The 21,461-nt window shown below is 34.3% G+C and overlaps 1 protein-coding gene and 1 long non-coding RNA gene across 3 annotated transcripts in view; both read right to left on the minus strand.

The window, feature by feature from the left end:
- Positions 1-21,461, minus strand: part of LOC118187672 (cyclic AMP response element-binding protein A-like) — a 339,383-nt gene that overhangs the window by 241,758 nt on the left and 76,164 nt on the right. The window contains exon 1 of one of the 2 annotated variants that reach the window (XM_085809269.1): positions 5,331-5,472. The exons of the other annotated variant lie outside the window; for it this stretch is intronic. The gene's annotated coding sequence lies outside the window, so the exon portion shown is untranslated. Of the gene's footprint in view, positions 1-5,330; positions 5,473-21,461 lie in introns of those variants that run through there. 2 annotated transcript variants of the gene reach the window in all.
- LOC118188614 (uncharacterized) overlaps positions 1-21,461 on the minus strand; it is an 82,991-nt gene that overhangs the window by 38,579 nt on the left and 22,951 nt on the right. The window lies entirely within an intron of this gene.

The following is a 21,461-nucleotide window of genomic DNA, read 5'->3' on the forward strand; positions in this document are numbered from 1 at the left end:
GAAGGTCAAACAAGTGCAATTAGTTAATTAGGTTTCACCTTACAAAGTGGACTGTGGAAATTATTTAATTAAAGATTAAGATCTGCTTCCAAAGAAAAATCTTGTAAGACATTTTTAAGAAAGATTTAAAAGACAAAATATATTACACAATCATTCGCTTTTATAAATTTTATCATTCTATTTTAAGGTTCGATATGGGAGACAAATCATTCATATCAGAAAATAACCCCAGTAACACGTAGAAACTTTTATTCCTAGAAACTGTTATACATATTACGTGCATGATAACGCTAGTAACCAAAGACTACGAAACCTTGTCCGACCCGGTTCAAATCTCGGCGAATGGGCTGACAGTATGGGTTTCCAAGGATAACGTGAAAATGTGTCTGTTTCCCTTAGATAGCCCTCCAAGAAGGCATAAGTTTTTTAGTAGATAGCTATCGCATGTTTTTCTTCATTTTAAATCAGCCAGCCCTTTTGCAAATTACGAAAACCGGCTTTATGTTACAACGTACATAGTATTAGACGTATTTTTTTCGAATTTGAATCGTAACGGTTGAAATTTCAGGAAAATCTGAAATCAGTGGTTAAAGAGAAAAGAAATTCAATAGTATATGCTTTAAAAATGCAGCTATATAGTATTTATTTAAAAAGGCACAAATAAAATTTAATAATATGGGCGTACGATGAAAATTCTTTAATCTCTTGTGGTTCATTTTTCCAATATAATTTTACAAAATTCAATTTCTCAGAAAAATTTTTTTTTAAAGCAAAGCAAATTCTTTCCTACAGTAAAATCAGAAAAGATTCTTCCCCCTCGCTTTTTAAGAGAATTTCGCGTTATACTTTTGCCAAATATTTTTACTGTCAAGAAATCAGTATCTTGTTTCAGTCTGAAGCGTACTTTAAAAAAGTGAAAACAAATAATGTAAAATAAGATTCCAAGATTCTTCTCCGTTACTAGGTTTCAGAACTCCATTGTCGCACACGAAAAGGAAGGAGGGGAGGGCTGAAATTCCTGTTCTGGAATCGCAAAAATCCTTTTTTCCCCCTTACGGCCAACAACGAATTACAACAATTCAGGAGTCTTCTTTCAATGGTATTGCGTGAGCATTTATCGTTACGTGATTTTTTTTTCTCTTTTTCTTTACTTGTTGGCTTTATCACGAAGAACAACAGATTATCACTTGTCTTTTCGCACGGACACAAACGTCGTCGCACAATTTGAGGCAACAGATGTTCGAATAACGTCTATTCAAGAAAATAAATGGGGACTGAAACTTCCTTCAACGGCGTAAAACACTGCGTTATCTCAGAATTTGATAGCAAAGAATAAGAAATCGGTTTTACTTTTTATTATGCACTCTTCTTTTGAGATCTGAAACAAAAGGTTACAATATACGAGATAAAAAATCAAGATAGGAGTTTTTAATACAAACGTTTGCAATTTATTACTTTTCAAGGTAACGTAATAACAACGATTAACAATTAGGAAAATAATTAATGGCGAAGTTCACCGCAAATATTGCTTTATATACCGCATTTCCTGTGTTAAACGGTTGAAGGTTAGGTTGGGTTATTTGAGAATAGCAAAGCACGCGAGGGCTAACTGTCTAAGGGAAGAGATGTCTTAGTGTAGAACTTTCTAAAGGAAACCAGCTCTCACACATGCGGAAAACCACAAAAACACCAGTGCAGTCAACCCATTTTCCAGGATTAGAGCCCTAGTCCAATTACCAGTATTCAGTGACTTGGACCGCTGAGTATTGGAAGCTGGACTTTCTAACGAAAACTGGCTCAAATTGAAGTCGCGCATGGAAAAAAAAAAAAAAAAAAAACCTAAGTAAGAAAAAAACCTGGGCACGAATCTAAGTCGAACTACCGATATTCAGTAGTCTTTAACCACTCAGCTACTGATGTGATGTTAAATAGTGAAGAATGATTGTTTAGGAGGTTGGTGATCGTTAAAGGTAGCATTTAACCCAACAAGCTAATTAACAATCAATTCAGAGAATAAAAAATAAGGTAGACTACGGGGGGAGGGGTGATTACTATTTACTTTATACAACGAATTAAAAATACGACTGCACTTTAGAGTCAACAGCCTAGTCGCTCCTAATCCCAAATGAAGGGAAACTAACTACCAGTGTTCCTTAGTCACTCGTTTTCCGGATTGCTTCTTTCGCCAATGTTAAATGGTTACTCAAACCTGCTTTGCTAAATTAAAGTGCAGCATTTAAAAGAACGCTTTTAGAATATTTCGCCATTTGTAATCAGCAATTACGATGTGCCGATAAAAAGAAGAAGCTTGGCTACACACTTAATTGCGGCAAAACACGCAAGTATGATCTGGAAAGAAATATTTGCCTTAGGAATCCTTTTACGGGAAGTTTTTTGTATTTAAGATATGCACATTAGAAACTAGAAAATATGCAGGTAGCAAGATTACTTCGCAGTTAATTAGAATTTGGAGAGCAATTTAGTAGTTTTAACCATCGGACGCTAGCAGATCGAAGCTTATTTTTGGGTGCTTCAGAGAGATTGCACGACTAAATGATTCTATATCGGTTGGTCATAGAGCGATGTTTAAGAATTGAAACAATTAAGACAGGCTTTCGGATTACAATAAAACCTCTGGACATCTGATAGTTTTTATAAAAATAAAGAAGTTAAAGTTTTTTTATAGGTGAGCAATACGCAGGAAGATCGAATGAAAAAGTTCTTTCTTAGCCTACTAAAGATTCCTTAAAAAAAAAAAAAAAAAAAAAAAAGATTTGGAATGTACAATATCTGACCTGGAATGGTTATCAGATCTTTATATCTTAAAACGCTCCACCGCAGTCGCAGAATAGATGAGATAGCTGAATAACAACAGTTCGAGACGGATTCGAACCCAGGTCAAGGGGCTAGTTGCATGGATGTTTCTCGCGTCACGTTAAACATGGGGAACAAGCTTCCCTCAGTGTAGGTCCTCCATGGAGGTACTTTTTTCCTTAGGCAAAGAGCCCACGTGTGTTTCATCATATTTACATAGACTAACCTAAACATAAAACTTCCACTCGAAGAAAAAACACACCGAACAGAACCGAAACCTTGTAAAAATGAATTCCATTACACGCAAAACTTCATATGTTTGAATTCTTAAAAATATTCTTAAAAATATATCAGCAATTCTAAACTTGCAACCCCATTCTCAATTAATAAATTTCTAACTCCAAATAAGTCTTTTGGTTATTAAAATTTGGCTATGAGTAGACGCTACAGCAATACATGTGTATGGCTTCTAAAATTTTTAATATATTTTTATGATATTTTGTGTAATTTTGTACACATGGCAATGTTTGTTTTCCTTGTTAAAATAATCTGTAGGAAATACGAGAAAATTTGCGGGGTTTATATAAAATTTAATCTTGGCATATTTTTGCTAAAAAAATTTATGCGTGAAAGTTTGTCTTAATCTAAAGGCTTATTTATTTGATTTTTCCCCCTTAAAATGCAGTCATGGGTCCTTTAGAAGACATTTTTGTTGTATAATCCATTTAAAATATTTTATGTACTATGGAAATAATAAGCTAATGGACATGCAATATGTTACAATGCATAAAAGTTTCTAAAAAAATATGCTATTTAGTTATTAAAATTCTGAACAAAAGTCTTCTCATAATTCTATGATTACGTATTCAGTTTCTTAAAAAAATAATGAAAAAAATGTTCATAAGATCTTTTTTTTTTTCAATTAATCTATGAACTTATAAATTTTGTTCAAGATGACAGGATTTTCAAAATTTCTCTAGAAAAATCCTACGAGCGGTGAAGTTTATTGTTTGGTTTGGGTTATTTAATTACGGTAAAGCGTGGATAGCTATCTGCTTAAGGTAAAGGATGGCTTCGTAGAGGACTTTCTAAGGGAAACTAGCTCGTATACACGTTACACAAGGAGAAAAATCACGAAAACGCCCATGCAGCCATCCCGTTCGCGAGATTCGAACCTCGAACAGAACTACTAGTGTTCAGCTACTTTTACCGCTCAGCCGCTGGTGGGCGAAGGTATTGAAGGTTGCTTTAGAATAACTCCCTACCTATTGTGGGGTTAGTGAATAAGGCTATGGTGTTCCTCGATGTAAGCAGAGGCAAGAATATCTCTTGATCTTAAAAATTGTCTTGTAAGATTCCTAAAAGTGTACCAGATCTTCATATAGTGGCCCTCGAGCTACTTTTAGTCAGAATTGGCATGAAGCACTGGTGAAACATACTATTACCTCGGATGTCCTAACTATGTGATGAACGACAGATGCATTCAGCTCCTCCCACTGTTGATTTTCACGAATTTTTCCAAGGATTTTTTCAAACGGACTAATAACTTTCCTCAGCATAACGTAAATACAGGCCAGACTCCTTTACGCAGGCCTTACATTTCAATGTTCCTCGTGTGTTTTGTTACAATCAAATAATCCATAAATATGGGATTAGAGAAAGAGCTTAACAAAAAGCAGAGCAGTATTTAATCCACTCAAGCCTTGGTAACGAGATTTATTACGTAACATTTCTCCTCATAAATCAACAAATGGCCTTCCCATTTTTTCTTAAAATTTCAAATTTCGGATTCATTAATATTCATTGTGTAGTTTGCACAACTTAGTTTTAAAGAAACTCAGAATATTTACAGATTTGGCCAAGTATGTGAATCAGAGTTTTTGTCGATTTAATTACCTGTTTTCCAATTTAAATTACACTTACTATATGTATATTAAATTTTATTCTTTCTACTTAGTTTTATAAACTAAAATGCATTAATAATTTTTTTAGTTTTCCTATAAAAATTTCATTTTTTGGCTAATTAGGTAAAAAAAGCTTTCGGAGTTATACAAAGCTAATCGAAGTGTTGAAATAGTATGAAAGATAGTTGCCATAATAAAATACTAGAAATTTTAAATTGTTATACCGAGAGGAAACACAATGGTGATTCCTCTCGATTAAAAACACATTTCTAAAATTTCTGTTTTAAGCACAAATAATAAGTTTCCGTTGCGTTAGACATAATACTAAAATCTCCTTTAGTAATATATGCACAAATCTATTTTTTAATTATATTTATGCTAGACACTGAATTCCTTTAAGTTCACATTACTATCAAAGTTTTTAAACCTGAGCTCATGGGTTTACTTAATGAGTAAACAGTTTTTAATATATAATACTGATAAAAGTAATCACTTCAAAACACAAAATAGTATTCATTCAGATTCGTATAAGAATACTGGCAGTGGGAGAACTTCCTCAAGTAAACGTTTAACTGCATAGCATTTTATTTTTTAGTACCAAAGTGAACTTACCTTAACTTTTGATAACTTAATTTGAGAATTTTAGGTTAATTAACTGTAGATCAAGTAAAAGTTTAACAGCAAACATACACCGTAAAGATGCAAAGTTAGGTTTTACTCGTTTAATCCTTTGCTTATGATGACTACCACGCAAATGAACGACGACGATGCAACTACAATACTGCGGTTTGATGACAGACAACCATCTGTCACCAACTGCTCCATGAATGTATATTCACTACATATTTTTTCTACAAGCTTTACTAAATGGTAGTTGTATTATTTATTATACCTTGAACAACGTCATGGCAAAACCAAGGGTAGGACTCAGGAAAGAGGCCTTATTTTTTTAACGCAGTTAATTTCGTCTTGTTTTTTACAATGCTGTTTTATTCATTTGCTAAATAACTGCATATAATGTCTCGTTACTAGTAGATTTGAATGTAGATATATTTGAGGTAAAATTAATTTTGAAGATCGGTTAAAAGATAACGTACCCAGTGGAGTAGCGAGCACAACTGGTGCTCGGGGCAAAATACCTTTTTTGGCCCCCCCTCGGAAAAAACACAGTGATATGATGAAAATCTTGTTTGGAGACCATTTGGCGCCGCTCATCATACACCTCTTGCCCCCCCCCCTCGCTACGCCACTGAACGTACCTAGGGCTCTTTGCCTTCGAAGAAATGATTTCACGGAGGAATTTATAAAGGAAACAACAACCTTGTTTTTTTTGTTAACTACGAGGGAAACTACGAAAGCCTAACACAGATATTGAACCCGTTCAGCTACCAGTAATCGAAGCTGGGTTCGATTATTTGGAACATGGCAAAGCACGCAAGAACTGTCTGTCTAAAAAGATGGATGCCTTCGTGGTCAACATTGTAAGGGCGGATTGGATTAGATTATTTAATTATGGCAAAGCACACAAGGGCTATCTGCCTAAAGGGAGGGATGCCTTTGTGGAGGACTTTTTAAGGGAAACTGGCTCGTATACACGTTACACATGGGGAAAACCACGAAAACGCCCATGCAGCCAGCCCGTTCGCGCGATTCGAACCTCAGCATTTTAAGGGCAAAAGCTGCAAGAAAATAGCAGGTTCAATGTTTTATCCATTCGGCTAAGAGCAGTTTGTAATAAATTAGAGTCTATGGAAGGCGATTATGCATCAGGAGCAAGCACTGATGGGAATGCAACTGAACCCTGTAGTGGCGAGGAGTAGTATGACGCAGCTGAACTATCAGAAACGTTGAAAAAAAGCGATTATATGTACATAGACCATGAATAATGCAAAGATATGTATTAAAATATGTCGCAGTTTGCGCCTGAGTCTGCCGTCACAAAGTCGTGAACAAGTCATTAAGCAATGTGCTGTTTTATTTATTTATTTATTTATTTATTTATTTATTTTTGAAAATTTTCCATAAATGCACAGTAAGAAGCAATAGAACGTGGTATAAAAATAAGCGAACCGTCAGTTGCCTTTTTCAATAAGTTTTATAGTCTCGCGCAGCATGCTTTATTATTCTTTAAATAACAGAAACAATGACAAAGATACTTTCTTTGGAAATGAGCGATAAAACAGGTGGAAGTTGTGGATTTCAGCGTTCGGTGTGGACATCTTCTAATGACATGTAACACGAGTGATTTATAAAATTGCAGTAAAGCACAAAGCAAGTTATTTATCTTGGAGAGATTTTTTTTTTTTTCTTTACGGAAAACGTTTTAAGAAACTTGTTTCACTCCTCACATATGTAGAAACCCATGAAATATTTCACGCAGTCAGCTCGTTGTTGGATAAGAAAACACAGTACACAAATACCTGTTTGGCTTGCTGTTCTGAAAATCATTGAAAATATACTTCATCGAAAGGATCTTGGGTTAAGTAAAAAATAAACACCTTTATAAAGTACTCTGCAGTAATTCAAATTAGTCATAAATCATATACTACCGAGCCCACCAGCGGCCGAGCAGTAAAGTCGCTGAACACTGGTAGTTCGGTCCGAGGTTCGAATCCCGCGAACGGGTTGGCTGCATGGGTGTTTTCGTGGTTTTCCCCATGTGTAACGTGTATACGAGCCAGTTTCCCTTAGAAAGTCCTCCACGAAGGCATCCCTCCTCTTAGGCAGATAGCCCTAGTGTGCTTTGCCATAATTAAATACACCACCATATACTACCGAAGAATTATAAGCTTATCTGAAGTACATTTAATATCAAAGTGCTGAGAGAAATTACTGAATACAAACTGCTATTATTCCTAGCTCATCAAGGGACCAGCGGAGAAGACTGCCGAGCACTGGCAATTCGTACCAAGATCAGGTAGAAAAATTTTTTAATGGAAGTAAAATAAAATCTTAGAATTCGTCAAATTATGACAAAGTGTGGAAAGGCTCTCTACCTAAGAGACTACTATTTTTAGGAAACTGGCTCGTATTTATCGTAATAAAATTAGTACAGACACGAATGAACTTTTAACAAAATGCTGATATTTAACTTATTATAACAAAACTGAAAATAAACTTGGGTAGGGGAGAAAGAGAGCAGGAGATTAAAATATGCATGTAATCTCTCAGATAAGATGGCAGCAAAAGAGCGTTAACAGGTGTTTTATTTTCTATTTTATACGAAGCTGTAACAGAAAATTTTGCTTAAAGATTTCACGAAGAGTTAAAAATAGTGAATAAAGGCAGAATAAAGATTTAAGTATTTTAAACTGCATTTTAATAAAAAAAATCGGGAATATTAACCCGATAACAAATCACTTAAATAGAGTATTTAATTATTCGCAGCATAAAAACATTTTCTACCTCTGTTCAAAGAAATTTGGTGTTGCAAATGTATTTAACTAAATACGCCGCTATAACTTAAATAATAATTCCGAAACATTTCAGTTTAATTTAAATAATAAGGAACTTTTTTCTAGAATTCCAAGCAATTTCTAGGCTTTCTGCCAATATTTACAAATAAAAAAATTTTTATTAAACGTTCTTATGTTTTTGAACTTTACTCCAGTACAACGCGCGCGTCAACAAATGCTTATGTAATAAATGAGAAAATAATTTAATACTATTACTAATAAAGCTGATAAAAATAATATAAAAAACCGTAATCAGAATTTTTTATTCAACCAATTCTTCAAGCGGTTACGTTTCTCAAGATAATTTCTAACGTGACATTTACGATGCAAGGAAGTAGATTTGTAACTTTCTAGAGCTAAGGAACTTCTAGTGCACCAGGAAATTTTAACAAAGGAGGCCTTAAGTATAAAGCTTTCTAAGAGACTCACTGCTTCAAAGGAAACTGAATCACGGCTTTAAGACGAATTGACTCAGGGCCGTAAGGGAAATCTGCCAGACGAAAGCTGTATGAAAATTATAGACTAAAGCTCTGATGAAAGCTAAGATGATGAACTCTGAATGAACTTGGCTTTCATTACTTAGCAGGTTGAGAAATAATTATAAGTGTTCACCACTTTTATCTGCTCGGCATTAACAAGGCTGTATTTTTAACAGAATCCAAAATGTATTGTTATAACAGTTACCATAAAGTCCGCAATATTGGTCACTAATATGCAACACAAAATTACATATAAAAATGTTAATCTTCTAGATGTTTAATCTGTTATGGTAAAGTACGCGAAAGCTATCAGCCAACAGGAGAGATGTCTTCGTGATGCATCTTTTAGGCATCAGGTTAGTTGGTTGAGGCAAAGCACACGAGGGTATTTTGCTTAGGGGAAATGATGCCTTCAAGAAGGATTTTTAAGGTAAATTGGATCATATTTATTTTACACATGGGGTTATGTTAGGTTACTGGAATATGGAAAAATACACAAGGGCTTATCTGCCTGGGGAGAGATGCCTTCATGGAAGTCTTCCTAAGAAGAACTGGCTCGTATTCACGTTACGCACAGGAAAAATCACGAAAATCAATCCTGAAGCCAGCGCGTACACCTGGGATCAAACCCAGGTCGAACTCCCAGGGCCTTTACACATGAAGAAAAACACGAAATATCTATGTAATCGGCCTGCTCGTAGGAAATTAGAACCCGGATAACTACTGATGTTCAGCGGTCATATCCTTTAGGCCATTGGCAGACAACTTTCTAAGAAAAATTTAACTCGTTATCAATTTACACATGAGGAAATAAGTTATTCGTTTAGAAACTTCTCACCATCAGCAGAGTAAACAATAACACCTAATGCTGGTACTTCGTACCAAGTTCAGTTACCCGTGGACGAAAGGAGTGATTGAGTGGATTTTTTAATTGTTTTCTGTCATGCATGGAGTTATCTTTCGAAAGTCATCTATAAAAGTATTTAAGGCTGACAACACTTGGAATGATTTTCAGCAAAAAATTACCGACTTGACTCCTAGAAACTCCAAAGCAAAATGGTATGATTCATGGTTAAACATTAAAGGAGGGTTATAAACTCATTCTCTTAGAATTGCAATATTAATTAAAATTATACATCTTATGCTAGAATATTTCAGTTAATTATCTCAAGATGTGTAGGTGCACTATCATGTTGAAAGGCTAATAAAACAAACACATTCATTAGAATTTCGTTTTAATGACTTGAGTAAAATTTGTAATAAGTTTTCAAATAGATCAGATTTAAGGATAATTCCCGATAAAACAGTATCCCAGGAAAGAAAGTTGCTATATAACAACGCATAAAGTCAACCCTTAAGTCAATACAGCTGATTCGCAAGTTGTTAGAGCCCTAGAAATCAAACGCCACTCTCTGCAAGAAAGGCTCCTTTTTTGGATAATATTTTCGTTTTTCTAAATAAGCACCTGTTTCACTAGTAAATAAGGTAAATCTCTAAATCCCCGGGCACATGTTTACAAAAGACCAGGCCTGCAAGTCTCCTCTTAGCAAACCTGCAAATCATTCTTTCCGCGTAAATGGGAAACTTTATAGGTATAGTATCTATGGGATTAAAAAGTTACTTCTTAAATTTAAAAGATTTGCAGAATCAACAAGTTTCTGTAGGATTTACATGCTTTCGGTGCACGCAATTGAGGAAATAATTTCCAACAGGGCACGAAATGCTAAAAATTAGTGCGTGTCCGTAAATCCTCCTTTTACCCCCAGAATCAAACATATTCATTTCAAGTCCCTCGGTTCTTCTTGATCAAAACTCAGATAGAATGTAGATAGTCTTCGTGTAGTTTGCTTAAAGTAAGTAATCAACACTAGTACTAATTTATTTCAATCTATGGATTTTCTAACAAGTGCATTAAGTCTTTTCTGTGAGCATAATTCAAAACAATGTAACTGAGGTATATTAGATTCTGAGTTAAAGATTAAAATTTCGCTGATGACTTTAATAAGACATACCGCACGCATAATTATTGCAAAACGTTTTTCAGTCGAAATAAAATGCCCTCATAATATTGAAAATTAATCTTACTCGGATTCGGTTCCTGGCAACGAATGGACTAGCTGCACGCTGATTTGCTAATGGGTAACCCAGGTATAGGCGAGTTCTTCTTAGAAAGTATTAAACGAAAGTGCGCCTCTTAGGCAGATTGCTGTCGCTTATTTTGCCTTTGCAAATTAAAGAATGGTAAATTTTATCAATGGCCGAGTGGATACAGCCGGTCAATACTATAACTGAATCCTAGCGAATAGGTTAGTTGAGTGGGTGTTTGCGTGGTTTGCCTTGTGCGTAACGTGATCAAGAGTTACTTTCTTTTAAAAAGTCCTGCACAAAATATCCCCCCCCCTTGATAGATACTCTTCATGTACTTTTCCTTAGTTTTTTTTTAAAGTCCTGCACAAAAATATCTACCCCCATACTATAGATACCCTTCATATACTTTGCCTTAATTGGTTAAACAAATTATCAAAAAGTTGCGTTTTAATTAAAAAATATCACTCATATAAGTTAATACTCATAAACGTAAGCTTCATACACGTACATCCTTTCGTTAAATTTAGAATGCACTACCCGCTTCTTAAAATTATTATTTAAAAATCCTCAAATCTCAGAAGATCTTGGTTACTTGTTGCATAATCTACTACTGGTTACATACATTCGACATTATACATTCGGTTAAGCTATTTAAACACATATTCCACCCGCAAAGTAATGAAGCCGAAACTTTCAGCATAGGAAAAAATAATGAAAAGCAAAGCGTGACCTTTTCTGTTGTTGTATTGAAAAGGAAAGGAAACTGCAAATTTCTGTTTTTTTCCCCCGCTGAATCAAGAATGGGGATAAATAGGGACTATCTTAATACTAGCAAGAGACGATTTAATGTTGAAAACTTGAAGCAGGGAAATGTTAGCTATTGACACGTTACACCTGTTATTGATTGATATTGGTTGGAAGAGTGAATAATAAAGATCTGGTACCACTTGTGCACCCTTCTGGCTCTTTCTGAACGTCATATTTACACTGAGGGACCATGTACATAACTTGCTTTGGAAGCAATTAAGTAGCAGTGATGAATGTTTACAAAAAGTAGCAAATTTTTATTACATATTGCGTATTATAATTCACTCGCAAATGTTTTAAAAACATCTAACTTAAGTAATCATTTGAATTCTTTAGCATGTTAAAAAAATAACGACTACTATGGGAAAATATGTACATGCAACAAACCACATAAGCTCAGCAACCGCCACTTTTTCCCATGATAAAAAATCTCTGTACGTTGTTACTTGGACTCGGATTGAAATCTCGATGAACGGATTGGTTGCATAAGCACTTTTGTGATTTTCCAATATGTATCATGAAGTCAGTTTCCTTTAAAAAGTTTTCCATTAATTCATCCGTCGCTCTAAATCGAAAGGTATAGCTAACAAATACTAACTGAAGATGGAAAGCCTTCAGAACTATGACTAGCAGTGACTACTATGACTACTTTACTCTTTCAATAAAAAGTAATATATCTTTAAGTATAATAGTGTAGTGCTTCGAATATTTTTCTTGATTTGATAAAGGAAATTTGATCTGAGGAAAAAAAAAAAAAAAGTTTGGCCAAAAATAGGGATGTTTGACCAAGACCGGATAAAAGGGAGTCTACGTGGGTAATTTTTTAAGTGAGGTTCATTTGTGAATAAATACCATTTGAAGTTTCGTACGTACAGTGCGAGTGAGGGCAGACTCCCGGCATTCTTTACGCAGAAAATGACGCCACTTCACGGCGGCGTCCGTCTGTACCATAGTGAGGCTAAATGTCGAAGAAAATCGAGCGCCTTGGCCGGCTGTGAAATACGGTTAGTCATAGTGGCATAGCTAAGGGGAGTCTGTCCACCCTAGGTGATACCTTTTTAAGGGGGCATTTTCTGTGCGAAACATTGTTTTATAAAGATTCGTTAAGCGGATCGTCAAGGTAGGTTAAGTATATACAGATTCTAAATTACCATATGGAGTTAAATTAAGGAAAAAAAAAAACTTTTTACTTTAGATTTGAAATCATTACGTGTTTTCAAGAGCTAAGTACTTTTGCTACACAGTTTTTTATTCCGTCGAAACTTTTGAATGCATGTTACAAATATTAACTAAATCATGGTCAGGGTGATAATTCATAAGAAAGAATTCTTCGTTTTAAAAAAAAAAAAAAAAAAAAAAAAAAAGTATTTCGAGTTTTACTTCCGTTGTTGCCAAGGAAAACGAAACTGGAATTTGGAAAAGCAGTCCTTTGTATTTTAGAATAAACTGCAAAAATTCAAATTTCCAGAACATAGTTCCAATTATTGTTAAACTAGTTCGAACTTCCTTCTCAGCTGTTGTAGGTATTGTTAGCTGTCAGAAGCGTTTTCAAAATAAAAATCATTTAATAAGTATTTAAGACCTACAAACGTATATTTGCATTTAAGAAATCCTTCCCTACGGTCTACATAACAGCAAGAGAAATCAAATAGAACTCTACAATGTCATGAACAAAATAACAAACAAAAAGGTAAGCAAAAGAATAATATAATTTTAAAATGTTGGAATTAAAGTTCTTCTTCAGAAATAAACATAGGGTTTTAATTTATTTTCCTACATGTGGTTTTTGACATTTTTCATAGATATTTGTTTGTATAGCAAGACGGACAGCAGGTTCAGGGACCGCCCCGCGCGGTAAAAGTTCTAGCTACGTCAGTGGTTAGTTATTCGGTTATTAACAGTAAGAAACATGAAAACTGTGGATATTCAACGCCAGATATGCGAAGTGTACGGTCACAGTAAAGGGTAAAAATTGGCGAGATTGTTCAAGCGAGGTCAAGGCACTAATGGAGAATTGAAAACTCCCGTGAATTAATGGATATCATCTCTGCAGTTACGTTCTACGATGAGAGCATCCACAAATTAGTTGTTTAGAATACACGTGTTAAAAAAGATAATAATTGTGTGTAAATTCAGAAAACAAATGTATATCGGGAATACATTTATTTGTTTGGTTTTTATAGCAAAATGAACTAAAAATTAACCCCCATAAAACTGCTAGCAATTTGCTTGCATAAATGATTTTTTTTTCGCCTTTAGGGATCTAAATTCATTTTATCAATTTATTTTTAAAATCGCCAAGCAAAGTTGCTCTTAATTTTATGGAAAAATAGCTTTGTATACAAATAAGCATCAAAACTTTTATGCATTGCACTCTTCCTTTCAACTAATGTCCATCCATTGTTTCCTCGAAATTTTCTCATCGTACGGGAGGTTTGTTTGTGTTCTCAGATGGTGAAAAAGAATGAGATTTACAAACTTTTTTGTTTTGCTCATTAGTTATGGGAAAGTGCTCATTCTTTTCAGGAGTTTCCCACAAAGCACTTTATATTTTCATGGCAATTTCTTTGAAAATACCGATTAAAACACTTGCTTTTATTTCTCTGTTTTTTCCAGGAACTACGCTATTGGTATAAACGTTACATCCGTGAGTAAACAAAACAATAAAAAAAAATAAACTCTTCAATGTGGGAATTTAATCTCTTTATTTAAAAAAGAAGTACTGATTGAAATAACTTTCGCATTCTAATTCCAAAACAAAGCTGTTGAAAGCGGGACTATTTCCCACTTGTCGCCTTTCCAAACATTTGCCGACCTAATACGTCATCTGTAATTATCAATTCGTACAGTTTTATAAGACTTTTTGAAGAGCAAGACAGAGCTCATAATGGCAGCCTTAAGAACTGGCAAAACAGATCGAAACAAAGACAACGGACAGATTAAGCTGCTTTGTTGTCAATACTTCCGTGGAACGAACAAAAAATTAATAAAAAAAATTTATTTTAGCACCGAGACATACATATAAATATAAAAACCATTGTGATTTTGAATTCATTTTTTCTTTATCTAGAACATTTGCTACCATTACCTACGATGCAGCTAATTAGTTAACGATTTTATACAATAAATTATGATCACAAATATGATTAATGACTAGGTTATTCGAATATGGCAAAGCATACGAAAGCTATCTGCCTGGGGGGAGGGATGTCTTTGTGAAGAACTTCCTCAGGGAATGCCGTTCCTATGTACGCTATATCTCAGCCTGCTAAATCTGGGAAAACCAACCATGCAGCCACCGGATTATTAATCAGTTGAGGAATTTCTTAGTTTCAGGGGGGATGCAGTTAGCCTTTTATTTAGCTGCTTAGTATTTAATTTTAAAAAAGTACTTTTATTCAAGCTTTAGTATTTAGCAACATTTCCTACATCTTTTTCTTGTTTAATTTATAAAACACATTAAAAAATAATCTAATTTTAAATAAATGTATGCGTATTTTTTTCGAGTTGGGAAAAGAGTGGGGGGGGGAATGATCGTCTAGCAATGGTAAAAGGGGTGCATTCCGAAAAAATGTCTAGAACTACTGAGCTATCCTGTTCACTTGATATCAAACGCAGGTCGAACTCCCAGCATTCAGTGTTCTTAACTACTCAACCACTGGTGGGGCGATTATTGACTACGAATGGCGAAGGAATGATGTGATGTGTATCGGTAGTTCTGGGAGCCTCCAAATGATGGAAAATGTAATTGTAAGATATTAGAAATAAATATTTTGCCATTATGTGCTATAGGCATACAGAATTTTAACGACTCCTCTTTTCGGAGTATATTTCCAAAGAGTACTGATATATTCCCAAGAGTACCGCTACTAATACGGATTAGTAGCGGTTGACTACAAAGTAGGACTACATAGACTGGGAGTAAAATGAAACTGAAAACTGGTGATGAACACCGGCGTCAGCAACTCAGAAGATCATTCTAGGCTAAAAGATCGATAGGGTCCCAAATATGGAAAGCAGGGATTTTGTCATATATGCACTTTTGTTAGCATATATATGTAAACAGACTTTTAAGCCAGAGGGTTGCCAAATTTCCAAAATTAAAATTAGCTTCATGTATATGTATGCAGAAATATCTTATCAAATTATTAATGTATATGTACACAGAAATATCTTATCAAGATATTTTGGTTACCATTAACTTAAAATAGAACACTGAGGAAATTACTATTAAAGGGGGAATTTTTACATGAAATTCCGGATGGGGAAAATGAAGATTTCAATATTTAAACGCTTTCATCGCTGTCACCTTTAACGAAATTTAAAAAGCATTAATCGGGGGGGGGGGCAAATGATTTAATAAAACACAAAAATATTAAGCTCATGACTGGTAACCAAATCCTCATAACAGGTTGTTTACTACTTGTAAAGTATATTTATTTGTTTAACAGTGGTACACAATCATAGATGCACATAAACAGAAACTATGAAATTGCATTATAACTAGAAATATACCTTTACATTGGTATTTATATTTAAAATAAATGCTTATATGTTATACAAAGACGAAACATTTGTTCAATACCAAGGAGCAGTAGATAGCACTAAATTTTCATAACTAGAAGCTAAATTACTCCAAAAAATGGAGTATATGAGATTTCTATTTGTTATCGTGCCTTTTATCGAGGCACAGGAACACTGCGCAACATTGCATAAAATGTAATGTGATGCGCAAAACCTTGGCCTAGATGACGATATACATCTTGGATTAATGTTAATAACAACTGGGTTTATTCGTTTTCAAGAAAACAGTTTCATTAGCCTTAAAAACTGTATGTAAAGAGATAAAGGCGGATAATACCAGCGGCCGAGTGGTTAAGACCGCTGAATGCTAGGATTTCGATTTGGGCTCGATCCCAGGTAAACGAGCGGGTTGCATGGTTTAAAAATTTTCTTGGTTTCCCCATATTTAACGTGAATACGCGCCGGTTTCCTTTAAAAGTCCTCCACAAAGGCGTTCGCCTCAAAGGTAGAGAGCTCTCATGTTCTTTTCCGTATTGATATAATTTAACCTAAGAAGATATATATATGATGACTTTTAAAGCAATTGATTAGAATTAGCCGTTATGTCAAGTTTGAGATGAGATATTATGCGAAAGATCCTCGTAATTTAGATATCAGTTCCTCTTAGATTTACAATATGTTCAGGTTCATGGGCCAGAGGATATCACCCTGAAGCACAAATGAATGTTGAATATAATAATGTATGCACAAATGAAATTGAATGTTCAATTGAATACAGAAATTGAATATTTACAGTAAATTATCCGGATCTTTATTCCCTTCCAATGATTTATATTAATATAAATTAATTTTCCCGCAACTGCATTGACCCTTCTATTAGTTTACAGTTTTATTAATTATTACAAATTTTTAAACAAATCAAATATTTTATAAAAATTAAATAAGAATACTCATGAATCAAAATATTAAAAAACAGAAACTTACGAGCTTGTGAAATCTGAAAATCTGATACGGATAGGATTACAGCAAAGCAGGCGAGAGCTGTCTGCTTAAAGGATGGTTTACCTTCGTAAAGTACTTTTTAAAGGAAATTGGCTCGTATTCTCGTAACAAATGGAGAAATCACAAAAACTCTCATGCAACAACCCCTTTCGCCAGGATCTGAAAATCGGGTAGAACTACCAGTGTTTAGCGATCTTACCGATCCACCAGTTTGATGCGGAATAGGTTGTTATTACGATTATGTTTATCGACAGAAATAAAATGTTACTATTATGAGCAAATTAAAATGAAACAGTATTCGTCAATGATGCGATTAAGATTTAAATATTATAAACAATTAGATAATAAAATTATTTAGACAACAAGAAAATCTTATTGCTCTGTACGCATTAAAAGACGTTGGGTGGCATTATATAAATTAATTTCGATAAAAATTTGCTCCCAGCTGAACTAATTAGGAGAAACAGATTATACTTTACGTTACATTCAGCGTGAAATATAAGCGAGAAGCCATATTCAAGCATATCGCCGTCACGGAAATTGAAGTTTTATTACTGTTATTATGTAACAATTTGAATTATTGCGACAGTTAAGGAGTCAGATGCATTAAAATGGATTCCGGATTATTAACAGTCATGTCTTGAACGGAACTCGAGCGTAGTTTTTATTGAAAGTAGAGGTCAAAATGTCACTCACTGTATGTGATGTGACCTAGAACGCGACTGAATAACAGGTGTGTGTGTGGGGGGGAGGGGGATGGCAGTAAAAATAAAATACTGCAAATGTTTTAAAATAGTATATTTCGTTCATTATTCATTAGGAGGTCTGTTCGAAAAGCTGTTTTTTTATTTAAGTGATTCTTTCTTGACCATTAATGTAGCCAAGTGAAAAATGTGCGAATATGTTAAAAAAAAAGTTAAGATGCTCCCAGAAGATGAAGTGTCAAAAATAGGAAACAAGTCGATGAAAGGAAAAAATTCCGAGAAAGGGTAGGAAGCACTATTTTTTTTTTTTTTTTTTTTTTTTCCAGTTTCCCTATGCAATATCTCACCGATGAATACGGTATTAGAGAAATACTATAAAGAAGGAAATAGATGCCAATCACGAAAGAAAAAGAAAACACGGAAATGTGGCGCATTTTTGATAAGGGATCTCTCTGCAAACGGAATGATGAATTGCATTTTCTCTTCGCTTGATCGGCATTGTTGGGAAAGGAATTCTCTTCTGCCACCACCTGTTTCGATTCTGCAATTATGTGAAAAAAAAACTTAGTTTCTTTTCAGGGAATTTATATATTAAAAATTAAACACGTATAACTTGAAGTTAAGGAGCAAACTTTCGCTTTTGATATGAAAATAAAAAGCCAATAGGAAATTATGTTTGTTGAGAGTCTGCAGAGTAAATGTTTAAAATTCCGATATTTGTAATTTTGAAAACTAATCGTCAGGCGGCGCTCAAACGACTACTCTTTGCAGCCTAACGTATACATAATTTGGTTTATGAATGTGTTTTACGCATTACGATAATAATGCGAATGCTTGTAAAAATCTTCAGACAGATATTTTGAAAATTATATGAATAAGACGTATTATAAATTACATCAGTTACAGATGTTATGACAAAAAGGGGAAATTAAAAGTGTAATAATGAGTTCGTATACTATTTTTTAAACCCCTGAATCTGTTATGCACAGTTTTATTTTGAATGCTAAAGATCTTAAATCATGCCGATATGTAACTTGAATACCAGCCAGTTTCCCTTAAAATGTCCTCCACGATGGCATCTTCCCTTAGACAGATAGCCCTCGAATGCTTTGCCATAGCCTAAATAATCCAATCCTTAAATCATATGAAGCTGCAACATCTTTGAGAACCAGCTATTTACGACATCACGCAAATGAATATTCAGATTTTGGGCCGCTTGAATGGCAAGACCGCATAATTCATATATTCATTACTAAGGTAATGTGACGAAATAAATAATTAATATAACGAAATTAAAAAAACCCAAAGAATAAACCATAAATATTTATCCCGCCAAAAAATAAATACTCGATCACATTAACCAGTATATTACTTAATTTACTGGCGAACTGCTATTGAAAGGGAACAAGTAAGCTATGAATAACCATTTCCTGACGAGTTTTAAGTTTCAAATCGATCGTTCCCCGAAACTGGATGTTTACCGAAGAACTGACTGCACAGTTTTATAAAAATAATGTCTAAAGATGGAAAAGTCCTTGATCAAAGATACAATTTTTGCTATAAACTGTTTCTCTTGAATTGGTTTCTCCTGTTCTCATTAAAGCTGAACACAGCTCTACTCGCACCTTCACCAGACATTTACACTCGAGTACATTTGTGAAATAATATTTCAATACCAAGAGAGAAAAAAACTAAAAACTTTTCTAATTGCGCTATAGGAGAGGAAATAAATTGCATTGTCCGCATTTTTAATAAAATATCTATTTAAGAATAACAGAAAAAGAACAAGAAATAAGCTGACAAAAACAAAAATGGGGCTACAAATGGATCATGTTGTTTTCACATGAAGTGCGAGCAATGAAGTGTTAAACGAACTAAGAATTTACACCGTTACTAATTTTTAAAAGCGAAGAAATTAAATTTTTTTTTTTTTTTTTTTAAAGGGTAAAAAATCTCTGAAGATTCCTAGGCCGTTAAATGACACCAGTTAATTAACAGATAGGAAGAAAAGTCATTTTTTACTCCCCAAATGTATGTACACTTTTTTTGATTTAAGAAGCTATATAATCCTTATTTTAATTTTTCGGAAACTTAAAGATCTAGTAATCAACACATCTAGTATATCGTAGTCATAGCCATTTATTATCGCTTGCTTTATTAAATACATCCACGAAGTAATCATTCAGAATAATTATTTTATTGATCATATAATTAAAATACACTATTAATAACAAACTTATTCGCTGTTTTTTTTAATGAATACAGAGAAAAATTTATTATTTTACTTGCTTATTTATTAAGTGAGGCCCGGTGGCACAGTGGCTAGCGCATCGAGCAGCAACACCACAGGTCCGGGGTTCGAACACCGGGCTGGGCAAGGTCGACGCAGCCTTTCATTCCTTGATTTCCATCCCTTGGGTCGATAAAATGAGTACCAAGTTCGCTTGGGGACTAAACACTGGGTGTCCTGCGACAAGCTGACCACTTGTTTAGGGCGTATGCCCAAGGCACCCTTGGGCCCACGGTAAAGAAAGCAGATTTCGGTTTACTGCAGGCCTTGGCCCATTAGGGCTGTTTGCGCCACTGAGTTTTTTTATTTATTTATTAAGTAATTGCATCACAAAATACGGTATCCGGTATGCTGACTTTCCATAAACGCATAACTATATCAACAACTTTGCTTCGAAAATATAACGACTAAATTAAATTTCACATATGTTGTCAATATGTAAAGTTGATTTTAAACATGCTATTAATTCTATACTGCCTTCTGTGAAAAAAGAGTTATGCATGTACAGTTGACTCTGAACAATTAACCAATTATAGAATACCTAGATTAGTACGGGAAAGTGTATACGAGCCATTTTCCCTTAAAATATCTCCACGAAGGCATCCATCCTCTTAGGCAGATACTCATTCTGTGCTTTGCCGCTCTCAACCAAACCAAGCTGAATTGCAATATAATTCAGGATGCGATAGGAATTCTTAAAAAAAAGACTGTGATAAAGATGAGTTTTATTATATTCAAAATAAGCTGAGATTTTACATTAATTTTTGTTTAGTAAATAATAAATAGATGTACTGAGGCTGAAATTTGAAGCAAATTTAAATGCTTCTCCTAGCACGTGCGTTTCTTTTCTTTTTTCTTTTCTTTTTCTTTTTCTTTTTTTTTTTAAAGACTAACAAAAGGCAAATGATAGGTTAACACAGTCTCAAACCCGCAATATTTATTTGTTAATAAAACGTGTTCGGAATATAAAAAGGAGGTCTGAGTGTTTATTGATGAGGTAGTAGATTATGGAAATCATAAATGTTTCTATGCGAGTGCCATAGCAATAGAAACTACATCGAAAATATGTTCGAATGTCGACCTAGCTGGCAGAGTAAATACTTGCAATTTTGCAGAGGCTCTTTCTTCAGATGGATAATATTCTAAATCTTTTTAGCGCAAATCGCCATTTTTTAAGAAACATACAAACAAACAAAATGATTAAAATCTAAGCTTCATGGAGGCCAAAGAACGCGCTTCTAAGCATGCGCCATTAGCAACACAGCACAGATCTCAGCGTAGTTCGATCTATAACAGAGGCCAGGGTCAAAATTTGCAATTACTGAAGTGATTCTTTCCAATCAGGTGAACAAGATTCTAAATAATTACCCCATAAATCGACCATTTTTACACAA

This window comes from Stegodyphus dumicola, chromosome X2, assembly GCF_044657685.1.
Source record: "Stegodyphus dumicola isolate Sdum_Otavi_A_Nest chromosome X2, ASM4465768v1".
Taxonomy (NCBI): Eukaryota; Metazoa; Arthropoda; class Arachnida; order Araneae; family Eresidae; genus Stegodyphus; species Stegodyphus dumicola.